Source organism: Alexandromys fortis, unplaced genomic scaffold (assembly GCF_014885135.2).
Source record: "Alexandromys fortis isolate MF-2015 unplaced genomic scaffold, M_Fortis_MF-2015_v1.1 scaffold_16, whole genome shotgun sequence".
NCBI classification, from domain to species: domain Eukaryota; kingdom Metazoa; phylum Chordata; class Mammalia; order Rodentia; family Cricetidae; genus Alexandromys; species Alexandromys fortis.
The window spans coordinates 4,983,335-4,995,562 of record NW_026067893.1 but is presented as its reverse complement, the minus strand read 5'-3'; the positions used below and the strand labels follow the sequence as shown (position 1 = coordinate 4,995,562).

Below are 12,228 nucleotides of genomic sequence, written 5' to 3'. Positions count from 1 at the left end.
GCCTTTCCTCTAGAGAGGGAAACAGTGGAAGAAATCATGTTAAAAACCCTTGTTCTTCTTAAGAAACAGTAGACAGCCATTTAGGAGAACCAGAGAGACGTAGAAAAACATGGAGAAGGCACATCACCCAGACCCTCGCACGACCTGTCCATTGTCTTGTTTTTGACAAGTTTCTTGGGCCGTTCATGTTCACTGATGTTGGGGTCTCACTGACACGGTTTTGCACTCTCCCTCACCTGATGTCACGGCAGGGGATGTTTTCCTTTGCCAGAGCACCTGCTAGTAAGACCCTACCTCTGTGTCCATGGAATTCCCGTGCTCTAACCATTACTCTTCATCCAGGAGGCGCCGGTACAGACAGGTATTCTGAGGCTTTGACCCTCTCCTGCTCGCTTGCCTTTGACATGCCCACTATGGGCTGTACTTACCCTCTGACTACCTGGTGCGTGTGTGTGAGTGTGTGTGTTCAGCCGGTTCTGCGTGGCAGGGCACTGAGGCCCCCACTCTGCAGTGGTTGTGATCTTAGCAGATCCTGCCTGGTCAGCTTCTCCCAAGGAAAGCAGCCCATTCTGACTCTCAAGGATAAGGCTATCCCACCAGGCCTGGCAGATAAGGCTAGCCCACTGGGCCCAGCAAAAGGTAGCTCATTAACCTTTGGTCAGAGTCGGGACAGAGATAAAGGAGAACCAGGTGCCTGTTTTGATACAAGGAAATAGAAACAGAAAGACTGGCTCTCTTCCTTGTAGCTCAAGATTTGCAGGAGCCGATTAGAACCCTGGCGCCGGTGACCTTGAACATTGCTTCTGTTTGTCCTTAGTACAGAAAAAATAGAAACCCATGTTTCCAGGTGAAGGATAAACCCACAGATTGTGAATAGGCCAGGCACGAAGGTGCCGAGAACGAGCAAGTTACCAAACTGCTCTCTGCCTCAGTTTCTCTACCTTGTAGATAGGCAGTGTAAAAAGCCAGCATGTGTGAGATTGCAGGCACAAACAGCAGATCCCACATGCCTGCCTGAGCATCATTTTGATGGACTGGTCACTGATGGTCTGCTGGGCTATGTGCCCTGCACACTTTCCTCCCTTGCTTTTCGTCCTGCATGGAAAATCATGCTTAACGTTGCTAGTACCTGCTACTTCAGGAATTTTGGTGGAGTGTGAAAATCCTGACCTGTAGTGTGAGCATTCTAGAAATGGCTCTAGGGAACTAGGTGATTGGCAGTCAGCAAGCAGTAAGTCCCGAGTCTGTCACCTCTGTTGGCAAGGCTCTCACTCCTCCTTGATGCAATGTTTGGATGTGTAAAAAGCCCGGTAATAGAATACTGGCCAGGCTTGCTCCGCTGGGTACCGAGGGAGATCCTTTGACATGTCTCACAGACTTCCTGCGGTCCGGGCACTACTGTAAAGAACTGTACTACTGTATTAACTCTTTGGACCCGGACAGCAGCCTTAAGAGGCAGTGCTGCACACACCCCTTCTGCAAATAGGGGTAACCTGAGCCAAAGCCATGGAGCCGCTTAAGATCCCAAGCTAGAGAGCCGGGGCCGTAAAACACTGCTAATGATGGGACGTGCTGTTGTTCACGGTCCAGTATTTCCTCCATTTTCCGGAAGGAGGGTGCATTTGATCCTGTTGCCACCCTGCGCTCTCAGGAAGTGGAGTAAATGTCCAAGCCAGGAGATCTTTCCCATCGTCTCCGATTAATAACCATTGTCCTCCTCCCCTCTGCCTTGTTGTTCTGCTTAGGTCCTCCAGGGAATTCAGTAGATAGACCGGTTGAGTAAATATGACTAAGAAAGTCAATACCCCCCTGGGCAGACGTGAGTCACTTCTTTCTAGTTAGCTATTCGTGCCCATGTTAGAGCTGGCCACACAGCACACTGCGCTGGGGCTGCGAGGAGCCACAGGGATAGGGTGTGACCCGGCACAACTGCCCTCAGATAAGAGGGCTTTCCTGTAACTGCTTAGTCACTGTCGCTGCTGCCTCTGAAAATGGGCAAACAACCTTTGCAAATAGCTCTTTGTCAGAAGTCTTCTCTCATTCCCCATTTCCTTCCTCTTAGGGGTTCACAGAAGCTTTCCCAGTCGGTGCCGGGGACTAGTGAGCAGCCTCTCACTCGGCCTGTACAGTTTTTATTCTTTTTGGCTGACTTACCCCTCGACTAGCATTGAACCTGTTTTGACTTCATTTTTAGGTTGCGTTTTTAGAAAGGGCCAAATGAGGGGTGTCCCTTATTCTTCAGCCTCGTGACCTGCAATGGAAGGGGAAAGACAGTTTGGCTCCATCTGCGAAGCCAGTGTAGAGACAGGGAGTTGACCAGTTGGAGAGAGGAAATGAAACTTCTCTTAGGTTTATTAGACCACATCCTATAAGTCTGTGGCTTCTTATAAGTCAGATTTCTGAAAAGCATGGTACCATGACTGGCTTCAGTTTTGCTTATTCGTCATTTAAAACTAATAAAGATATTACTTCATTTCCCGAGTGTTCAGCTCTATGTGGCAAAGGAGTCTGTGTATTAGGGGGGATGCTGTGTGTGTGTGTGTGTGTGTATGTGTGTGTGCGGATTTAACTGCTATAACTCCAGGTTAGCCAGCATTCAGCTAGCCCCCCTCCCCAAATAGAAGCATGGTCTGCCCTCTTATTAGAAGCAGCCTGAGTAACAATGTCAAATGCACCCCCTAAAGGCAAAGTTTGAATTGGGATGAACTTCCAGTGTTCCAAAGCTGGGCTCCAAAAGTCACAGGTGGACTCCTGTTATGTATGTTCCCCCACGTGTTTTGTGACTCTTAAATGTGGGGAGGACTTTTACTTTCTCCTGGCTGTCCATGCTAGAAGTGGGGCCCGCTTGCCATTGCTCCCAATGAATGGAGGCTCTGCTCTGTGTTTCCCTGCTGGAGGCACTTGGCAGGGGGTGTCTGTTGAAAATCCTGGAGAGGCAGATTCTGGGATGGTTTATAACGACCCACACAATGTATGAGCCGTGGTTTCCTTATACAACCCAGGATCCTTCTGTACAGACACGGACCACCCACCTCCTCCCATCTATACTTAGTCTTGTCACTGTGGTCTTCTAGGCTAAGCGAGTACATGGTCCTCTGTCACTCTGAAGTCCCACCCAAGTGTTTTTCACACCTCAGTGAGGTCACATCATAGTGTATGGGAATGTGGTGTCGTCCCCCTCCACCCTCTGGTACTCACTGCCCACAGAAGAGGGCTGTCCCATGTCCTCAATCATTTCTTAGACTGAAAAGACCATGTCACCATGAATATTACTGTCACCTTGGACACTTGTCTCCTACCCTGTGAGCTGGTATATGGGACCAGAAGTCCCTGTGTGTGGGACTGTGATCTGAGGGATTCACCTGTGGAAGATGGCTGACTCTTCTGCCTTGTGTGAAGCCATGGGGGGTCCAGCTGATCCTGCTGACAGGACAGCCTTTGACTCTTAACACAGTGTCTGCCTCGGTTTCCCTCTTCTGAGCTAGTCACGTATTTCCTCCACATCCCTGACTAAGGCCATTGATATAGAAGACTCAGGCCTCTGTGGGTGGCATTGGGCTTCCTCTTTTATAATTCTTTGAGGTGAAAGACTGATTGGTTTTTTCATGGGCTAGGTGTGTCAAAAGAAAGTGTAAATCAGCACAAGACCCCCGTTCTTACCCCCCCCCATAAAAATGTCATGTGCCAGTCTGCCTCCCTCCAGCTCCCCCACTGCCCATGTTGTATGTCTGGTTCTGGGTCAGCCTCTTTAGTGATGTCAGAGAAGCAGACATTTGGACTTGGACAGAGAGGGGAACCATGCCTGCTCTGGAATGAGACTTTCTTGTATATTAAGGGTGTCACTGCGGTGTAAGCAGAGCGAAAGCTCTTGGTGTCACACCCCACCTCCTGTGTCCTGTGAACCTCATTTGAAAGGCATTTATTGTCTCAGCTACTGGTTTAGCAAGAACCTATAAAAGAAGTTTGCTCATGCTCTGTCCTTCACACAAACCCTCCTTCCTCTGCCTTGTTTCTGAAAGGCCATTTCAAGTCTGTTTGCTTTTAAAAAAGAAGTCAGGTGTGTGTGTGTGTGTGTGTGTGTGTAGGCAGAGTGTGTATGGGGAGGCGTGTATACATGTTGGAGCATGTGTGCACTTGTATGTCTGTGCATGTGTGTGAAGAAGCCTGACATCATGCTGTGAACCTTTTCAGAGGCTCGCCACCTTGTTATCGAGGGTCTCTCACTGAACCTGGAGCTCGCCGCGTGACCAGACGTTCTGGGCAGTGAGCATCAGGACATCCCCAGTGTATACTGCAGCCATGGACTTTTCTATGCAGGCTGAGGATTTGAATTCAAGTCCTGAAGCTTGGGCTCAAAGAACCTGACTGAGTCATTACCCCCACATGGCCACACACCCTCACTTTGCTTTAGTTTGGGGGCAGTGTGGTAGAAGTCACATGACCCTTGATGAAATCAGGATCAAGTTTTGGTTACCCTGTCCTGATCCACCGCTGGTCACCTCTGCTCAGGCTGAGAATGAGGTGACTCTCATACAGCCAAAGTTTATAGTTTTGTTCAAACCCACTTGGGTGTGTGTTTGTCTGAGCATACATCTGCCTGTCCCTATACATACAGTGTATGATCACTGTCACCCTTCATGGCCGCTACCACAGGACAGCAAAGCCTTTCTCCGGAGGTGTGCATGTGTGCATGCGTGTGTGTATGTGTGTATGCATGTGTGCGCGTGTGTGTGCGCATGTGTGTGCGTGTGTGTGCGCATGTGCATGTGTGTGTGCGCACGCTCTCACGTGTGTGCGCCTGCATATGTGTGTGTGCTCAGAAGCTTCTGTCTTGAAAACACCAATTCCTTTCAGAAGGAATGCAGGGAAGTAAAAAGTGAAGACACTGGAGACAGACGAAATGAGACCTGAGAAGCAGGAAGAACTGGGGTGGCCAAAGGACACGTGCTAACCCAGTGTCCTCACTACTCAACCACGCTGGGCACTTGGCCGACAGACCTGTAGGCCCCACCGAGAAACCCTGTCCTTGGTGCTAGTGTCTCGTGTTGAGAGAAGCTGGTTTGGTGGGAGACGACTTGACGGTACATGTGTTCTGCCCGGCGGGTTCGGGAGGGGTCCTGGAAGCCCCCAGTCACGGTGTTTCTAGTGTGCCTTCTGTCCACCAGGACCCTGGAAGGCCTGTGTTGAGCTGGGGTTTTATGTAAGAGGTGAGAAGTCTTCTTGTCCCCAGAGAAACGAGAAAGTCCCTGACTAGAAAGCAGACCAAGGTGTAACCATCTGTAGGGGGTCCAGTTGTATGACTGTCCCTTGGAGTCTTCATGTCACTCTCCTGAGACCCGCTGGGAAAGGTGGGTGTCCTTTGGGAGGATGACGTAAGAAGCATGGTGACTCTAAAGGAGCCATTTCCTGTCCTTCCTCTAGGGAGGGGAGCAGTGCCCGGGGTTGGCTTGTGTGCCTTCGGATGTAGGATATGCTTGCACCCAAGAAGAATGGGGACCTGACCCCTAGGGCCCTGCCATGTTTGGGCTGAAAATATTCCTAAATCAGGTTCCCCTGGGTCTTCCTCTCTGTGGGCTGGCTTGATTGGACCTCCTGCAGCTGTCTGTCTTCTTCCTGTTCCCCCTCTCTGTGCACACTTAATTTAAAGTTGAAAGACAAAGTGTCTTTTGGGATATAGGACTAGGAAATTATTACATATATTTACATATACCAAATAAAATTTTCTTCTCTTTTCTTCCTCCCTCCCTCCCTCCGTCCCTTCCTCCTTTCCCTCCCTCCCTTCCTCCTTTCCCTCCCTCCCTTCCTCCTTTCCCTCCCTCCCTTCCTCCTTTCCCTTCCTTCCTTCCTTCCTTCCTTCCTTCCTTCCTTCCTTCCTTCCTTCCTTCCTCCCTGTCTCCAGCTGTGAGCTTTCATGAATGTTCCTATCACTGCTCCCTGAACATGACCAGTATAATATAGACAGTGACCTTTTATTCTTTTTAGACAGTCCTTTATGGGTACAGGAACTGTGGGCTTTGCTGTTAAGATGTTTCGTGTGTGTGTGTGTGTGTGTGTGTGTGTGTACTTATATGTGTGTGTGTTCTCATGCATGTGGAGTTCATAGGACAATATTGGCTGTCACTCCCCTCCCCCTTTTCTTTTTACGACATCATCACTTTTTGGCCCGGAACTACTGAGTGGGACTGGCTGGCCAGCAATTCCCAGGACTCTCCTGTGCTTCTCTTCATTGGGATTGCAAGTGCACACCCTCATGCTTGGCTTTTCTGTGTAGGTTCTGGGGCTCAAGCCCAGGTCTTAATGCTTGCAGGGATTTTCCTGCTGAGCTGCACCCCACTCTATGCTTTTGTTTTGAAGGAGTGCTGACTTGATATATTTTTAACTCTTGATGTCAGTTTCTTCTCCTCCCCTTCTCTAGGCCTTCTTGGCCACACAGAGGGTACACTTGCTTTGCCTTTTGGCTTCTTAGTTATCAGCTCGTCTCCACTGGCCGTTACTGCTTTTCCCTGGGAGATGTTCCGGCCTGCACACTAGAGTGCCTTCTGCCACCTTATGGACTTGGGAGAGCTCAGGCTGATGCTGATGGTGGCATTGGTGACGGCAGCATGTTGTCACTGTCCACAGGAGGCAGCAGGATGAAACTGAAAGGGTCTTTGGGATATTTTCTGGTGAATTACCTGTGATTTGCCCATGCCGGGATAGATGGCCAGGATTTGGGCATGGTGTCTTCAGTGGATCTGTTGACCTAAACCTGCTTCTCTCAGGCTCTCTCACTTGTCGCCTTAGCTAGAAGGGAAGAGTTGGGAGACGCAGGTTCTCCAACACGCCAGTCCGTGCCTGGGGAGACTTAGCTGTTGTTGCCCCAGCTGTTTAGAGGTTGTGCTTTATAAGGGAGGAGCGGAAGGAGGGGAACCTATCCCTGTGTTGTCCTCTTGGGAAATGATGAGAGGTGACCTGAAAAGTCGTCGGCTCAGGGTGTCACACTTGAGTGAACCGAAGACTCTGCATTTGGCTAGGGAAGGTGAAAGCGGCCGCACACATGCAAGCTTGTGCAATCTAATTCCTGCTTTGTAATTACTTGGAGACCCGCCATTGCAGCCAAATGAGAAGTATGAGCGGTGACCCAGGCAGGAAGCAGAAACTGGAGGGGAGGAGAAGGAGGGCGTCCAGAACGAGTTGTGGCTTTCCTGTTTCTTCAAACCCCTTTAGAAGCAGAGAAAGGCGCAATAAGCGTCTACAGCACAGGCCGCTCAGCTTTCGCACCACAGCCTGCAGTCTCCCGGAGCACGCGAGGGTCTCAAAGCTCTCATGAGTTCTGGTCACAGCGAAGGACGGGTGCTGATGAGCAAAGAAAGGCAGCAGGTTGCTGGGGGTGGGGAGACCTTTCAGAAGGGAGAATGAACACCATTTAAAATAAATCACAAAACAAAACAGATGGCTGCCTGGCAAGGGCAGAACCCAGCAGCCCCAGGTTGATGTGGGCACTGTAAGAAACCAGGTGTGACGTTCTGTTCTGTCTTGGTTCTCACCTGTCTGTGGAAAGCTGAGCACAAAATTACCAGAGGTGCACTGAGAAAGGTTGCCATTTGTCACTGACGTCAGGGTTTTGGAAATGTGACGTCATTTCTATAAACACCCACATGAGAAGCACCACCTCCCCCTCCATTTGGATGACAGATCACATGTCAGGGCACGGAAAGATAAAAGCACTAAATATTTGCTTTAGAAAAACTCAGCAAAAGATCCTCTCATCCTCCCAGCTACAAGCTTCGAATTCCATTAACAAAAACGACCGGCCACAGCTGAAACCGCTGCCACCCTCTGGCCGTGATTGACAAGTGAGTCACAAGTGGACTTGGTCAGCGGAGGCTCTACTGGATTTCTGGGAAGAGTAGAATAGGAACCCCAGCTCCAGGTCGGCCATAGCAAAGAAAGAGCCCTGCCTTCTCCCTTTCCTTTCTTCCTCTTGACTCTTTGAGTTGGGTATTTTCTCAGTGGATTTTCTCCCCATTAAAAGCAACTGCATGTTATTTGAATTTGGTAATAAAGACCTGACGTTTTATGCAAGTTATGTTGGTTAGGTTGGCTTCACACTTAAGATCCCCCTGCCTCAGCTCCTGCATGCTGGGAGCACAGGTGTGTGCCACCCCGCCTACTCCAATAAGGTTATAATCCATGCAGGCCCTTGTGAAAGGGCACCCTTAATAAGAGAGCCTTATGTGGTCTTGGTCCCTGGCTGTGGCTGGGGGATTCTGCTTTATGGGTAACTGAGAACATGGGTCAGGACTCTGAGTTCACCTTGACCTCGCGAGGAACTGGCGGAGTGACCAAGTTTACCTTATAGAACCTGGGGAATTTCCTGTTCCTGCCTTCATTCGCCAAGAGAGTTGAGTTAGCGGGTGATGTGTGTGGAAACTGACGTAAGTCTGTATTCTTTAATTGGTCCTCATCCCTTGTAGGACCTGGTAGGGTTTGATATCAATACTCCCTATTCTCCTTTGGACATCTTCCATCTTGAGGTGGGTGGCATGTGACTGTAGTCCCAGCTACTTGGGGGCTCAGATTGGAAGGACCACTTGAACTCGCAGAGTTCAAAGCCAGCATGGGGAACATAACAAGATCCCACCTCTTAAAAATCCGTGAACAGCCGCCCTGTAGACATAGCTCTATTCACACATATTCTTGCTTCCCCCTTCTAGCTCCCCCAGGGCACAAATATTCTCTTCTAACTTTGTGTATAAATAAAGTAATGACTAACATTTACTGCACGCTTATTCTATACCCCAGGCTTTGTTTAAAGTCTGTTTCTGTATAATTCTCACTCAGTCCTCCCAGTCAGTAGCAGCTGTTTACTTAACAAGAGGGAAACTAAGACAGTTTTTATTTTATTTTTTTAATGATTCATCCCCGGTTCTGCTGAGAGTAATTGGGACCTGGGGATTGAAAGCCTGGGGCCTCAGATGTTTTCCAAGACAGGGTGCCCACCTCCCTCTGCCAGGACCCTTCTGCCCTGGAAGCTGGAAGGTGAGCAGCACGTGCTCTGCAGACGCCCTGGCTGAGAATGGTTGGGACAGGAGGTTGGGAGAATAGTCTCTGAGCCGGAAGTTGTTCCCAGTCTCTCAGCAGTTGGCAACATCAAGTTTTGTTTTGTTTCGTTTTGTGTGTGTGGTTTTGTTTTTTAAATAATTAGAAACAGTTTGACTCTTGTTACCACCCACAGTAAAAAAAAAAATTGCTTAGCTCCCCACAAATTAAGAGAGAAAGGGGGAAAAAAATAAGGCCACTTGGTGGAAGGCTGAGAGCAGTTTTGAGAGAGAGCACTGGACACTTGACTGCCAGGTGTGGAGGTGGGGGTCCTCAGTCTGACTCCTTTGTTGCCTGTTGAGGTTCATGGCTTATGAAGGAAGGGAATCTAATGCCCAAGCTGACTCTGGGAGGAAACCCACATTTTCCTTTACTTATTAATGGTATGTCTTCTCTGTGGGTGTGAGCATTGAGAGCGCAAAGCCCATATTTGCACAGTGTGTGGTCCTCACAGGGCTGTGCTCCAGTGCTCACGGTGGTGGTGGCCCACGAGGAGAGGGAAGAGGAGGAGGTCTTGGCACGGCAGCACCTTGTCCCATTGTATGGACCAAATCACTGAGGCAGGTTCCTTAGGGTTGTGCTTGTATGGTCAGTCATCACCATTGCTCGTAAAGCAGCCCAGGGTCTGTGAATATTTACGGCTCCATTCGTCCACCCTCCTTAGGGCTGACAGTGGCCAGAGACTGAGCTGAGTCTCCAGGTTGCAAGCCAGACATGCCATCCACCGGACCCCCATTTGCCCATGCTTCCTTCTGTTCCTCTAAGTGGTCACATGGGCAGAGGGATAACTGACTTCCTCATCCTCCTGGGGGATGGAGGACTTGCTGCAGGGAGCGGAGGGATATCCCACTTGAGGGCGCTGGGCCCCTGTGGCACTCTGAGCCACATTGCTTTGATTTCCATCTGGGACGACTCCTGTGGGGTGGCCTCCTCCTGCCATCCTGACTTGTTTAAGTTTATGCTTTGTTGGCAAGCAATTTTTTGATGCTATTCTTCTCATAGCCAGAGGCCAAGGTCCCTTGTGGAGCAATGCCTGAACTTAATAGTTTTCATCTGGATACTAGGGAGGGTATCAAGAGACAGGGGTGTGCTGGGGGTGTGGGGAGGTCTTAGACACCACTCACTCCATCTCCCAGCCTCTCGGTTCTCTTTCTTTTTAGGTCACTGTATTAGGAGTGATTCCCCCTCCCCCCCCAGAGGGGGTTGTGTTCCTTGGTGTTATATACTGACCCTATAATGGTAGGTCAAAAGACAAAGCTCTCTGATGGTCTTGCAGATGATTTACAAACACACATGCCAAAGTCCCTATTAAAGTTGGTCTGTAGTGTCTTGGCAATACCTGGCTTCTTTCCTGGCTGCTCTCAGAGTTTAGGCATCCACCTATATGGTTTGTAACCTTGGGTGACTGGGGGCCTGGTTCCCTGACGAGATTCTTAGGCACACAGAACAGTACTGTTTGAGCTTGGTAGGTGAGAAGTAGACACATTGGAAGGTGTGGGGCACATGGGGACAAAGGGTACCCATGATCTTCAAGTCCTGCTTGTCTAGACTGGACCTCCTCCCCAGTGTGGGCATGTGTCTGTGACAGGGATTGCAGCTCCAGGAGAACTGGACGTCAATTCACAGAAGGTCCTCCAGTGCTGGTACTGGTCTATCCTCAAGAGAAGGGATGAGAGCAGAAGGGACCTTTCTACTTCCAGCTCAAAGTCACGGGCTGAGTAGTTAGTAGTTAGCTCACACTGACACCTGTTCTTCTCTGAGGTGATCACCAGAACGAATTCCTCTCTCAGCTCCTAGGAGTCTTGAGCTCTATCCATAGTCAGAGCCTTTACCTGTGTGAATGGTCTCATTGTGAATAGACTCAGTGTGAATAGCCTCGGCTGTGAAGCTGTCAGGGAAAGCCACATTGAAATGAGTAGGCCTCCGAAGCCTCTGGAATTGTCAGAGCTGTGGTTCTGAACCGAGGCCGGATACCTTGAGGTCCGTTTCTCGGCTTCTCCAACTCCACACTCCTGCAATGACTGTGGCTCTTTTTGCCCAAGTCTTGCTGAGCCACCTCCCCAATCTCGCAGTTTTGGGCTGCATTTCCATCCTTGCCCCTTTAGCACCAAGCCTTTGCTCCTCCCCTCTTAGCCCACATAGATCCAGGGTGCATACCTGCCTGTCAGAAACAGACCCACTGGGGGGTGACCGGCCTAAGCTCCTGAGCATTTGGGCCTCAGACACTCTTAGAAAGCAGAAGTGACATAAGAACGAACCTGTTCAGATGAGGGCGAGCTGCCTGAGATTTTAGTCATAGGTTTCGTAATGGCCGTCCTCATTCACTTAAAAAGGTTGTCTCCAGGACTAAAGATCCTTCAGGGAGATGAGGCCTGTCCTTCCTGCGGGTAAACAGATAGCAGCAAGATGATGATCAACCGAATGTCACCTGACAGCTTAGGTTTATGTGCAAGTGGGCTTTGAGATTTGTCGAGCCTGACTCCTAGGGAAAGGCAATAAAGTAACTCAGACGAGGAAATGGTCTTATTAGAGTGACCTAAAAATCCAAAAGCACACATTACAGGCTCTTGAGTAACTAACCCCAGCTAGAGTAGTTTTAATTTGTTCACAGTAGCTGGTGGGTTGGAAGAAGTCTGCTGCAGAACCCTGGAATTGTTCAGAGAAGATTAACAATACCCGCCTACTTGGTCTCACCACTTCCTGCACTTTGGAAACTTAGGCCCAGGTACAGAAGGCCGCTGTAAGACTCCAAAGCCACATTGCCGGGTGATAAAGGAGCCCAGGACAGAAATCGGCCCTCATGGTTTTCCCTTCCCATCGTGCCACTCCTGACTGATGACAGAGCTGCACCCTGTTCAGCAGCATTGATGTCCTGTGCCAAAGTGGAAGCTCCTTGGGCGGGTGTGTGGGACCCAGAGTGTCCGCCAGGAGTTCACTTATTTCCCTCTTGATCATGACTTTTCTCGTACCCTGGATGCTGCTGGGCTCGTCGGGAGGATCGCAGTGGTGACGAGAAAAGAATGCAGTCATCTCTGCTGAGAGACAGCTAGGAAGCAGGGACCTAGAACTTACGCATAAAGAATACTAGGAATCCTGCAAGCAACGATGAGCCTTTTAGCAACACTTAGCAAGACAAGTCACACATAG

General features: G+C 49.7%; 1 protein-coding gene across 47 annotated transcripts in view; it reads left to right on the top strand.

Moving 5' to 3' along the window:
* Nucleotides 1-12,228, top strand: part of Tcf7l2 (transcription factor 7 like 2) — a 208,076-nt gene that overhangs the window by 140,586 nt on the left and 55,262 nt on the right. The gene's annotated exons all lie outside the window — the stretch shown is intronic.